A 14,608-nucleotide genomic window follows, 5' to 3' on the forward strand; every position below is an offset into this window, starting at 1 on the left:
ATGTTCGGCACCCGAGTTGTAAGTCTTTTCAGTTGATGCCCCATGGGGGACTTGCGAGTCGATTATGATGAAATAATGATGAGTACAACACAACGCCGGCCGCTGTGGCCGAGCGGTTCTAGGCGCTTCAGTCTGGAACCGCGCGACAACTACGGTCGCAGGTTCGAATCCTGCCTCGGGCATGGATGCGTGTGATGTCCTTAGGTTAGTTAGGTTAAGTTGTTCTAGGGGACTGATGACCTCAGATGTTAAGTCCCATATTGCTCAGAGCCATTTGAACCATTTTTTTGACAACGCAACACTCAGTCCCCAAAGGGAGACAATCTTCCACTCGGAATCGAACCCAGGCCCGCTGCATTGACAGTCAGACGCGCTGACCACTCAGCTAAGGGGGCTGCTAAGGTAAAAGCAAAGGTAAAATCTGCGGCGCAAGCCCGTGCCCGAGCAATTTGCCTGACTGTCAGTAAGACTACAGCATTCCTTCGGTGTGGCACTAGGAGTGGGTGACCTGCAAGCTCAGACAGTGTCCACCATTTACCCCCGGAAAGATCTTCAGTACTCATTTTGATAGCAGGCCGACTGGACCTGAGATCGTGCTGGACCGACTGGAACGAGGAACAATTCCGCCCTATCTGTGATTGCGCTCAGAGCTTCCAGGGCCACGGTCGAGTGCCCTACCAGCTAGACCACCACAGCCTCGCTGAAATACGAGGGCAATATTTTTCAACCTCAGACTGGGAGTTCCTGCTGGAGAGTTCCGTTGATTTCATGCAGCCCACTTAACGTAGCTATCATACATTTCCTTTTTCATGATCGTTCTCGGCCGCACACCACAGGCGCAGCGTAAACCCTCCTGCAGCGTTTTCGATGGGTACTGTTTACTCACTCACCATACAGCCTGGACTTGGTGCCCCCTGATTTTCAACTTCTCGCTCACAGGAACCGCTGGCTATGAGGACAGCATTTTGGCACAGATTCATAGATATCAGAGGCGGCTGCCTTGTGTGACGAGAGTATTGGGAAGTTGGCACCATGCTAACAATGGGACCCTCCACACTACAAATCAAGGATTTTGATGCAGTTCAAATATGTTGAAGAGGCACTTACCCTGGGTACCTGGCTATCCGGTTTTTTAGCGACGGGCTTTGATATTTGATAAAATCGACTCTGAAGTTCATTGCGCGCTTTGTATATCCGTAATATTACATATCTTCCGAGGAAGGAAGCGTAGCGCAGCGGCAAAGGTTCAGACTCCCGTGCTGGAGGTACTGTGTTCGAATCCTGCTCCTATATGGTTTTTTTCTGTGTGCAAGAACCGTCCGGAAAATTTGATCCTAACGTTAAAAAACGAGTAGACGAATTAACTGGGAAATACAGAAATGTACATCTACATCTACATTTATACTCCACAAGCCACCCAACGGTGTGTGGCGGAGGGCACTTTACGTGCCACTGTCATTACCTCCCTTTCCTGTTCCAGTCGCGTATGGTTCGCGGGAAGAACGACTGTCTGAAAGCCTCCGTGCGCGCTCGAATCTCTCTAATTTTACATTCGTGATCTCCTCGGGAGGTATAAGTAGGGGGAAGCAATATATTCGATACCTCATCCAGAAACGCACCCTCTCGAAACCTGGACAGCAAGCTACACCGCGATGCAGAGCGCCTCTCTTGCAGAGTCTGCCACTTGAGTTTATTAAACATCCCCGTAACGCTATCACGGTTACCAAATAACCCTGTGACGAAACGCGCTGCTCTTCTTTGGATCTTCTCTATCTCCTCCGTCAACCCGATCTGGTACGGATCCCACACTGATGAGCAATACTCAAGTATAGGTTGAACGAGTGTTTTGTAAGCCACCTCCTTTGTTGATGGACTACATTTTCTAAGCACTCTCCCAATGAATCTCAACCTGGTACCCGCCTTACCAACAATTAATTTTATATGATTATTCCACTTCAAATCGTTCCGCAGGCATACTCCCAGATATTTTACAGAAGTAACTGCTACCAGTGTTTGTTCCGCTATCATATAATCATACAATAAAGGATCCTTCTTTCTATGTATTCGCAATACATTACATTTGTCTATGTTAAGGGACAGTTGCCACTCCCTGCACCAAGTGCCTATCCGCTGCAGATCTTCCTGCATTTCGCTACAATTTTCTAATGCTGCAACTTCTCTGTATACTACAGCATCATCCGCGAAAAGCCGCATGGAACTTCCTACACTAAATCGTGTCTTGCACGAAATCCAGGAAGTTCACGAAACTGGTGTACAGAGTGTTTGCGTTCTGTAATTCTTTCGTACGTGGGACAGAAAAAATTGTTGTACGTTATCAACTCGTGGGGAGGGCAAACCGATTCAACTTTATACGATCATCTATTCACTGATGAAAGGAAAGCGAGCTCCTGTACCCTAAAAGTGGTCCCACCAAAGTGCACTCCTTATTGTCAGCCCAGCGATGTTTATTTTTACCGACAGGTAAAAATCTTCACGAAAATTATTCAGAATGCTCCCGACTTGATGAAAGACAATAGAGAGATCGCTTCTAGGGAAGATTCTATAAAATTACATTCGCTAATCCTACATCAATTCGGCGACCCTAATTTTGAAAGCATGATTAGATACGCATGGTTAGCATCGAAATTAGCGGATAAAAGAGAAATCTTTTTGAATGCAAAAGAATTGTGTTTCCCATTATCGCTCATGAAGAAACAGTGCGCCTGCAAGACGGTTGCTTTCATGAAATGCAAGTGGTGCTGCGAAAATTTGTGCTTCGGTTGTTTCTATGATAAGTATCACCCACAATGTTGTTCTGGCACATCAAGAAATGTGGACGATGAAAAATAATAAATTGTAATATTGTATGACAGAAAAAATTAATAACTGACTATATCTTTATAATTTCGCACACTTTACACTGTTTGTTGATATTCTTTGAAATAAAAGTTAAAAATTCGGTCGATTTCGAAAAAAAAAACAATATCAGGATTCGAACAGGGTACCTCCATCGCGGTAGGTGTGAACCTTTACCACAGCGCTACGCTGACTTTGTCTGAATACTTGTAATGTTATTGGTATACAAAGCACGCAATAAACTTCAAAATCGGTTTCCTCAAAAACCAAGGCCCTTCGCTAAAAAACCGTATAGCCAGGTACTCACGGTAAGTACCTCTACAACATATTTGAAGCGCATCAAAATCCGTGATTTACAGTACGGAGTGTCTCTTGTAAGTCGAAGCGGTGACTACGTAGAGAAGTAACTGGAAGGTGTACCTAAATGTTGCATGGAAAACATTTTTAATTTTGACTGTGGTTTCCATACTGCCGACCGATCGTAGATTCAAAAAAATTGCCCTCTTTTATTGAAAGAAATTAGTAATTAATAATTAGTAATTAATGTTCCAGCATGAAGCCGTAATAGTGACGGAATTAATCAAGTGAAAGGAACTTAAATCAGGTAAGTCTATTGTCGGGAATTATACTGGTCACAGGCCTACGAAACTGGAAAGTTCACTTGCTGGTGATGCCTCGACAGCACTGATTTCAAAACCATGATGCTACGCACCTGCAGCTCCCTATCTGCTCTGGCATCGTTTGCTGCCAAAATTTCTGGGAGAAAGTTTGTAGTGGTGGGTGTCAATGGTTTACACTGACTTGGGGATATAAAAATAGTCCAAGTAACTTTTACGAGTGATGTATTCCCAGCAAACATGGTAGATGCAAATCTGAACCATAGCTAGAGCATTAGAGCAGCTAATAAAATTTCCTTTCAGCAAGTCTTTGAAGCTGCAGCGGTCGTTTCACCAGACGGTGGTCGCCCCTTCCTTTATATGGTACAGCAAATGGCAGCCATTATTACTTCCGAGACTAGTATCCATCTGATGCATGTAGCCTAGGCCTTTTAATGTGAATTAGTACGTAACTAAGGAGTCTCCAAAACTGCCAGCGGATGTGTCGCCTACAATGGTAGCATCAAGTGGTTCCAGGTGCCGCGTCTTCCTCCGCCGGACCGCCTCAGAGAACACATGCTGGCTGATACCGCCGTCTTCGATATCGGCTACACACAGTGGCGAGTCTGCCCAGTGTCTGGCACCTTCTGCCCGCTTCTGTCTCATAACCCACTCTGGCAGCTGTTCCAGCGTTCGTTGCCCCACACGGAGGCACTGTCACTGGTCGTATTGAACCGTACTTATATACGTTAATACTTTAGATCCCTACGTGGTTCAGTGTGTTCTAATATAATGAAACCTTAGTGGCATCGTCAAAAAATACACACAAATCAGCTTAGGATCGTCGTAAGTATTTAAAGTATGGTGTAAACTAGGCCTCAGTGCCGGCGGAGACATCCTGTCAACAGTGCTACTGTTCATAATAAACTGCGGTACCGTAGCCACAAAATATGTTTTTGTTGTAAACTCGTTAGATGTTGGTACTGTAAACCTAAACAAACCCGTTGATTTTAAAATTGTACACAATGCAATAAAATTGAGAATACGCTAGGTAAAATCTAAAGTAGTCTTACCAAGTGTACTATTCCAGTGATGAAACGTAATGAATTAAAAACACGAAAAAGTTAAAATTGTTGAAAGGAAGTGGTTAAGTGACGATATATTTTTCGCAGGCGTTCTTCGGCTAATTTTTGACAAAAATAATAACATCCACAAGAAGAAACTTATGGAATTAAATGATATGAAAGTGATCAAATACCTAGGAAAAGAAGCCAAATGTATGGAGAAACTTGTAGTATCTGATTTTCCAACGTTTTGTTGCAGATCTGAAGATGGTCACCCCCGAACGAAACCAGCACATTAGGGGCCAGTGTTTATAGACGGAAATAAGACATTTATTTAGTCTAAAAGGATTGTGTCTGAATTTGCCTCTCAGGTTTTCCACCAGTGACAGGCTTCCTGTCAGAACTTACAAGGGGACTACACCTACTCGTCATCACAGATGCTAACCAAATTCGCGGTGCCGGCCGGGGTGGCCGAGCGGTTCTAGTAGCTACAGTCTGGAACCGCGAGAACGCTACGGTCGAAGGTTCGAATCCTGCCTCGGACATGGATGTGTGTGGTGTCCTTAGGTTAGTTAGGTTTAAGTAGTTCTAAGTTCTAGGGGACTGATGACCTGAGAAGTTAAGTCCCATAGTGCTCAGAGCCATTTTGAACCAAATTCGCGTATATGCGGAGCCTGGCCAGGAATGAAAGTGGACGCACGTGGGAGCTCAAGACCGCCAAGCGTTTAGAAAAGAATAGCTTTTTTGCTTGGTGTCGGGAGACCCATGAGCCATTGATGTTACTGTAAATTCCAGACAACTGTTAGCGCAGTGGAAAAAGTATAGAACGATAGTCCGAGGGTCGTGCCATCGAGTCCCTTTGCTTTTTCTTTATTTTTCGTTAATTAGAATTCGCGTAAAGTAAAATAATGTCAACATATTGTGTTGAAAAGAAAAGACAAAGGAAGATCTGGGATTTAAATAAATTTCCAGAAACGCATTGTAAGGCCTACACCATAACTTTGTATGCAAAATTAGATTCATTTATTATTTTACAGTTGATGATTAGCACGTGCTGGGATTATATTGTAAAAATAGAGGTGCAGTAATATTCTTGGCATCTTTCACGCATTATAAATGCCGCATGTACACAAATACATTTTTTAAAGTTGCTAAAGAAAAATATCCTTAGTTTACATAAAATGTTCTCTCTCGTCGCACAGTTTGGTAGCAAGCCACGAGTGAAGCATAATTTCGCACAAAGTTGGCGAGGACACCTGACGATGTACAGTATTCTCGATATGTGATTTCCTTTGCTCTCAAGATGAGTTTTGAAGCTTTCTGATCTAATTCTTTGCGATAAAAATAGGTGTCGTGGCGTTGCTTTAGCTGCCGAGAGCGGCTCTAAGGTCAAAATGAAACTAACGGAATACTTACTCCTGTACGCTTTAATCAAAATTCTTTCTTGGAAAGTTATTTGTAGAGTCCTCATGGAAACAATCCCAAATTTTCCTTTGTCATTCCTTTTCTTGCCTTTTATGAAAATATTAATAAACACAATACACTGAGCATTCATTCGGTTTCTTTTCAGTGTAAATAAAGTAAAAATTAAAAATAAAACAGTTTCCGCATAGATACTCGCTGGAAACTTCGCTAACACAGATGACTCATGCGTCGCCCGACTCGCACTAAAATTGCTATATTTTCTAAACGCTTGGCCATTTGGCTCTTTCACATCTGTTCAATTTGCTTTCTGGAAAACACAAGCGTATAGGATAAATTTTAATGAAGTCGGTGATGACAAGTAGGCGTGGTCTCCTTGTTAGTAATAACGTCCGTCCCACAATTTCTTTGCTGTTTAAAAGACACGACGGCGTACACCTTTCCGTCCTTCATTAATGTTAGGTCTTATTTTATAACTGTGAGGAAAAAGTAGTATGCCCAAAAACAGGTAACCGTAACACTGTAAACTGCACCACTAGACTTGTGTGTGGGGGGGTCAGAGATTTTCTCTGCCTCGTTCTGACTGGGTGTTGTGTGATGTCCTTAGGTTACTTAGGTTTAAGTAGTTCTAAGTTCTAGGGGACTGATGACCATAGATGTTAAGTCCCATAGTGCTCAGAGCCATTTGAACCATTTTTTGTGTGTGTGTCAATGTGTGTGAATTCCAAAGGGACCAAACTGCGGAGATCATTGGTCCCTAGACTTACACACTACTGAAACTAAGCTATGCTAAGAACAGCACACACACCCATGCCCGAGGGAGGACTCGAACCTCCGGCGGGAGGAGCCGCGCAATGCGTAACATGGCGCCTCTAACCGCGCGGCCACTCCGCGCGGCCACAAGGATTAGTCGTGAAAGTAATGTGTAGTGCAATGTATGCTGCTGGCTAACCTATTATTGTAATGTATCTGATGTTGAACTGAGTGTTTATCGCATTCATTACTACACCAGTTGCTGGACTTGTGTAATCTGACTGTGAGAGAGATTCTAGTGTTTATATTACATTGTGTAGTCACATTTATGTGACCACTTGTCGAAAGACTGAACAAGTACCATTTGCAGTGCGGACTGCTGCGAGACGTGCAGGAAGAAACTGAATGAGAGTCTGGAAGGTATCGACAGGGTCGCGGAGCCATGACGCTTCCAGTGCCCTGGTCACTTCTGTTTGGTTCCTCGGATGAGGATTGATTGCAGGAACGGCCCGATCTTAGTGGTCCCACAGATTCTTGATTGGGTTTAGCTTCGAGTTAATTTGGTGGCTAGGGGAAGTTCCGGTAAACTCATCCTGGTGAGATTCGAACCACGTATGTAGATTGCAAGTTGTGTGCCATGTTACGTTGAAAGGTCTCTGTTGGATTCCTTTCATGTTTAATTTCTCAAATTTGTTGTCTTTTATGGAATAAATTCCTCTTCTAAATTTACTGTGGCGTTTCTGACTATCTGGGAGGAGACTGAGTAGTGGAACGTGTTACTTTTACACGTAAACAAGAACGATCTGTCACACTACTACAATTTAAAACACAGTTAATATGTAATTCATGTCACACAGTCTCATGCGGGACCTACATCCGCTTTCTGTTATATACTGTATATGATAAGATACTGTCATCCCCCTTCCCTTCTGTGTGAGAGGATGAATGATCAAATGTGTTTGTCGTTGCATGCTTGAGGGTAGCAGACAAGGCTGTCTGCTAGAGAACAGTAGGACCAACGTCGGAACAGGTAGCTACGGTTCCTAAAAGCAGAGAGGTTTCTATTCTTAGTATGCTCCTGGCCGTCCGCTGTCATGTTGGTATAGGAAGCTGCCCCTCTGGCCCCTTCCGTTTTGTCTTTGTGAGCCACCCTCAGGGAAGCACGCTCGGTAGTAGGCAGTTGCAGTCTGGCAGTAGTAGGCAGTTGCAGTCTGGCGGTGCGAGCGTCTGAAATGGTAAGATCTCCGGCTAAGCGCGTGTCTGCTAAGTCCGTAGGACAATGGATTTGTTAAGTTCAGCCTAACTGAAAATTTAACCACCGTGATTTCAGGTTTAGCTCTAAAATATCTAAGGTTATCTTTAATTGCAGCGGAGTGTAATTCTCGTGTCCAGTTCAGATTATTTTGCGGTAGTTGCTTTGTCACTACTTTATGAGTAAAGTGGAACCACGTGTTGGTCAGTAACTCTAACTAAGGTCAATCTTAAATGCGAATGCTTGTGTGATTATAACGTCTCGTCTTGATAATATTTTCAATATAGCAACTTTTCTTTATGTTCAACCCACGTGGTGTGTACTTTGTGAGACCAGTACCACGTGCTTATATAACTGTTTGACCCATCAGGTTAATAGTAAGACGTTAGTAACCAGTTCAAGGTTTTTCTTTTGTAATTTGCTTTTCGATCTAATTTATTTTAATTATCAGAATTACTGTGGAGTTATACGCTTTCTGTAAACCAATTTGACCACGTGAAGCATGTGGTGTAATCATCAAAGTAGCCCTCAGCTATTCTTCTTGGGAAGATTTCACAAAGAGTTAATATGAATTTAGTATACCAGTGTGTGGTAATTACATGACGGACAGGATTGTGCTACGAACGTGATTTCTTTGACTGAAAATTTGAATCTGTTGGTTGTGGTTAACTTTCTATTGCATGTGTTTCAATGTTCTTTGTGTGTTGTTTTATGAATGCAGTGTTGTATCCAGTCTCCCAATCTTGGCTCCATATTTTATGTGTTCCGTAAGATTCCAATCTCACATTTTCACAATCGTAAATAAGGCACCAGCTCAGTTATAACTCACGTATAATATGCTGAAATTTCAATGAACAATCTTAAAATAAATTTGCAAATATAAACTGATTTCTTTCTTTTTATTTAAATTCTCCTTTTATATATATATATTACCGGTTGTTGTATGACTATAAAAGATTATAATTAATGTTTAGTCTGATTGGTAATGTGGTAAACCTAGACTAGTTACCTGCTGAAACAGTTGCCCAGTAAACGCACGGTTAACGTCCCCAGACAGCTCACGGCTTGTAACCCGCTTTTATTCGACTATTAGCACCCGATTTCCGCATAGCAAATTCGTGTAAAATATTACACATGGCGACCCTGTTCTGTGATTCCGCTAGACTCTGGAATCTCTGATACGTTAGATTGCGAGCGTGGTATAATCTTAATTTTTTTTCCCTGCAGCGCTCAAACAACTTTTGCGTTGTTTCTGAGCAGACGTTCAAAAGATTCACGGCGTTGTTGAGCGGCGTTGTGTTGTTTGTCTTGTTTTGTTTTCTATATGTGTGTGTTTTATATGTGTGTTTTTTTTCCTCTCGCTTGTAAATTCCACTGTTTCGATCAAACATAAAAATTTGTTTTGCGTGTGAAAAAGTGCGTACTAGGTTGGGTATCTTTCTTGTGACTGTCGTAATTTTTGGGAGACACATTTATTGAGATTAGTGTGTTGCGTACTGGGTGTAAATTGCACTAATGCTGACACGTAACCAAGCTAAAAGTAAGCGGTCCGACAACTTAAGCAACATGGACCAAGGGGATAATTTGATTTCCAATATTAACGCGCTGGGCGGTTCCGAAAATGCAATGGGAAATACTTCAGACGAAATGCAAAACAGCACGAACGGCCTCACATCAGAGCCACAAATTAATTTGTCTCCAACTAACCAAATTGATTTGGCAGAACTCATGAAAGCCTTATTGCAACAAAATAAAGAATCGTTCCGAGAACAAAAAGAATCATCAGAAAAATCGTTCCGAGAACAAAAAGAATCATCTGAAAAGTCGATCCGCGAGCTAGGCGAACAAATGACGCAAAAATCTGAGAAATCGATCCGAGAGCTAGGCGAACAAATAGACGAAAAACTAATCCAGCAGACAAATAAAGTCGACAAGTCGATGCAGAGAGTGTCCGATGATATCTCACAAAGAATAAACAATCTGGCAAGTGAAATAAAAAGTGATATTATGAAAGAATTAGGCCGTACATTTGAACAAATCGATGACCGTCTGCAAGCTCTAGAACAGAGCAAGCGGAGTGGCGAGGCTGAATCTAAAGAAAGCGAAGAACGGCTACTTAGGAATTTCCAAGAGCTGAGAGAAGAATGCCAAAGGGAGCACCAACAGGTACTCTCGAGGGTCCAAGAGGCGGAAACGCATTGTCCCACGGTCGTTAGCAACACAATAGCGGACAACAGTTTAGCGATCCACGCGTTGGAACAGCAGGTTGAACAATTGAAGCAGACTGGGGCGGAGGACAAGAGACAAATAGATGATAAGATTGCGGCATTAGCGGACATTGTAGGCACGATGAAGCTGACGGAAAGCGAGAACAATACTACACCGATAGCAGCCGCAGAGACCGAAGAAGTGCGTTCGCTTCTTAAATTTCAGAAGGGACAATTCGAAGTGAACAGGCGACACAAAGCTGTAACAGGCGAATTACAAGAACGCGTGGCGCATCTGGAAAACCGCATGGCGTGTGATTCCGAACTCGCCAATAGCACTAAAAATAGCCGTACGAACAGTGCAGAGAGGGACTCCGGCCACGAGGGAGATTTTGACGACAGGGAAGAATGTAATTTGAGGGGCAGACATGAGACAAATAGAAACATTCAAGGGCCTCGCCAGGAGGAAATGCGGGGATTTGATTTCAAACATTTCCTTACGGTAAGAAAGTTTGAGATATTCCGAAATTCTCAAAAAGGCATACATCCACGAGCATGGCTCGAGCAATTTGAGTTCTGTCTTCCTCCCGACTGGGCAAGTTCACATAAGATAGAGTATATGTGTGGCTATTTGGAAGGCGAACCAGCGAGTCGCATGAGGTCGGCAGCGCGTCACTGCAACTCCACTCGGGAGTTTCGACAAGCCTTTCTCTCCGCCTATTGGTCGGAAGCGGCACAAGATAGGGTCAACATGGCATAATTATGCTGCCAAATTTGAACCAGTCTGGTTTCGGCAGCCCTGCACGCCTATTCGACCACATGCTGCAGGCAAATCAATTTTTATACGACCCATACGGGCCTGCGGAACTAATTAGGATATGCATCACCAAATTGCCGATGCACTTGCGGCACGTCATTCTTGCGGGACATTGCAAAGAGGACGTGGAAACGTTTAAAACACTTCTCCAAGAGTTGGAATATAATACAGCAGAATTCCCGCCTAATCAGGCACAAAGTTATTACGGGGCACAGCAGCGCGATCGCAGTCGTGGCCGTCGTACTAATCAACGGCGTGACTGGTCGTCGCGACGCGAACGGAACAATAATCGGGACAGGCCGTATAGAAACTGGGGTGACAGTCGCGAACACAGGTGGAACAACAGAAATGATCGAGGACGTGGACAGAATCGTGAACGCAACAGGTACGGCAACCAGCATCGTTACTACGATGAACACGGTGGGAGTAGGATTGTAGGCGGAGCCCACAGGATGTTGAAATTCGGCCGGCCAATCCTAGACATAATCCAGTAAATGGAAATGAACGAAACCGGCAATGACAAATGATCAGCCCAGAAGGCGCCAAATCGGAACAAATGAGCGACATGGCAAATGAGTACATAGGATTTATAGAGAGGAGAATGAATTGATTAGTTTAAATTTGTGACGTATGCATTTTGAATAATATGTTGGTAAAAATAGTGATAAAGATAATTTTTTTTAATTCGTTTTCTTTCCTTGTGCAATTAGGATTTAGTTTGATTCAAACGTAAAGATAAAAGGTTTCCTTGTGAACGAGTAAAATGCTGTTTATGTTTTTTTTTGTGTGTCAATTGAAAAGAGTTGCTCCTGAGAGAAGCAAGATCGTTGCTGAATTAGTGCAAAAACTCAGGGGAATATCCGATCTGTGGGTATTATGGGTCTGGCAAACCCAGGTCCCCAGCTGTTAGTAGCCTTGTTTCCGATTTTCTGCTTTCAGTGCTACTATCTATCTATTACTATTCTATATCTGTCAGTATAAATGAGGATCTCTTACTATAGTATGCGTGCTGTATGAATATTTTAAGATAGGAGAACTCTGAGAAAGGAATGAGTAAGTTTGGAATCTTGAAAACAGGATGCGATAATACGATTGTTTAACCATTGGCTTCCCAATATGCGATGATTTGTTAATATTGATGATATATGTCTTTTTTTTTGTTCTTTATAGCTGAGTACGTAAAGTGCTGTCTGTGGATGGCGTAAGTAGATTGATTCCCTTCAATGTGAAAGAAGAATTGTGGTTTGTGTAATTTACGTGGCCCTGAAATATTATTGTGGTAGTCAAATACGAGCAGTTTTTCAGCAAATGGAGAATGGAACGGAAATATGGATCCTTTTTGTAGTCTTGATTGATGTTGAGCCAAAGCCTGAAAAATTATTCTGCGTTAATACTTGTCCTAGAAAAGCGACGTTTATGTGTTTTGCTGATGCTGTGAGCATTACAGCTTATTGTTTTCGCTGGTGCGGGATGCACTGCAGCCTATATGATGTGTACTGAGGAAGTTTCCCTCTTGAAGGTAGAGGATGATTAAATAATTTTGATTATGGGACGAAGGGAAGTTTGGTTTAAGGTAATAAGGATGAAGCAAAATATTTGTCATTTAAACTACAGGAGGATTCGAATCTTTTGTGTCTGTTGTAAGTTCAATATGTTAAGATGATACTGTTTTACAGAATAGAGGTGACCACAATTTTGCCATTCATGAGAAATGAATCCAGAATAACCACCACAGGAGAAATAACTGATTTGGAAGTGAAAGGTAACTTAAAGAAGGAACAAAATCGAAGCAAAATGGGTAAGAAAATGTAGTATAACCTGTATAGTGCAGACATTTTTTACCGTTCTCAGAGCCATCTGTGTGATTAATTCTAGTGATAACGTAATTTTAGATGAAATTTTCTTACTGTGTTATGTGTGAATATATGAGTATGATAAATGTATAATTGCGAGTCTCTTTTCAGGTGTGCGAACTGGTATAAATGTTTTTGCGTGTAAATAACCATTGTTCTTTTAATGTGTATGTTTAAGGAAAGTCTCCATATTCATTATATGACAAGACATATGCGGCGAGCGTCAAGAAGAGGGCGAATTAGAACATTGCTGTAGTGGTGTAAACACTTTGTTGAAGTAGCATTGAAGTGGCTTGTGGGATTAATTAGTAGTGGATAGAAGTAGAATTTTGAGTAATGCATGTTTATGGGTAGTTAGTTTGTAGAATAGACAACAGGTGTGCATGTGTGTGTGTGTAAATTAACATGTGAACCCTATGCTGTCCTGACCTATACTTGCACAAGGGATAATCCTATTCATTTTAGTGAATTAATAAGTAGCACTTGATTTATTAAAACACAAGTGAACCACATTAGTGATGTGGATTTAAATATTGTATTGTCAGTTCATTTAATTTTTATTTTTACATTGTCAAGTCATTTCACTTTTATTTTTTTACATTGTCAAGTCATTTAAATTTTATTTTATATTGTCGATTCATCTAATTATTTAAAAAAAATTAATTAAGTCTCACTTTGTTCTTAAAAATTGTGAAAGACAATACTAAGTGGTATTATGTATGACATTGTGTAATCACATAAGGATGATGAAAAATTTCTGTGAGTGCAGTTGAGAACGTGAAAGCGAACCGGCAAAACTCTTAAGAGACAGCGGGAGCAGCCGGACTAGTTGTAAACTGGCGGGTTTCCCAGCGGGACACGCTGTCAACCGGGACACTTTGGGAGCGCGGCCGGCAACAAAAGAAGGGACACCGCAAACACTTTCCCTTATACCTGGAGCTAATGGGCGGCCGCCCCGCGCGACCCTACCTGAAGGCATTGACCTGAGATGGGCGAGCGGTCCACCGCGCGGAAATCCATCTGCTGGCAACGCACCACACGCACGCGACCGTGACGAGACGGCCGCGGTGAAACAAAACAAGGGGCGTGGAGCCTTTTGACAGGTACTGTCCAAAGAAACTTGCAGACGTCAACGACGCCTATCGACATTTCCTGACGGATGCCTACTGTCAAGCGACAGTAAATCATGGTTCGATGTCCTCTGGTCGCTAAGGGTGGCACAAAAGAAGAGCCACTAAGTGTCATCCTTGCCCGGGAATATCAAACCGGCGAGCCAATTGAGGATAACTCAAGAATGTAACAACACAAAGGGCGTGGAGCCTTTTGACACATACTGTCCAGAGAAACTGGCAGACTTCAACGACGCCTATCAACATCTCCTGACGGATGCCCACTGTCAAACGACAGTAAATCATGGTTCGATGTTCTCTGGTCGCTAAGGGTGGCACAAAAGAAGAGCCATTAAGTGTCATCCTTGCCCAAGAATATCAACCTGGCGTGTCAAACGAGGATACCGCACGAATTTGACAACACAAACATGGAACCAAATCGAGATGTACGTGACACGGTAGAGACTTCATGAGAGGGCAGAGACGGCGGGATTGCACGCAACAGATGGACAAAAATCCCTACTGACAGCTGCGGCGACGAACCCCCTCCCCCTCCCCTTATATTGTGGCTCGGAACAGTGGAACTAGTGAGTGTATCAGTGAACAGTGATTATACGGTTCTTAGTTCAATGCATATACGTGTGTTTCTGTCACAGAAACTTTGACTCGTTTGTTTTGC

Source organism: Schistocerca nitens, chromosome 9 (genome assembly GCF_023898315.1).
Source record: "Schistocerca nitens isolate TAMUIC-IGC-003100 chromosome 9, iqSchNite1.1, whole genome shotgun sequence".
Lineage (NCBI taxonomy): Eukaryota > Metazoa > Arthropoda > Insecta > Orthoptera > Acrididae > Schistocerca > Schistocerca nitens.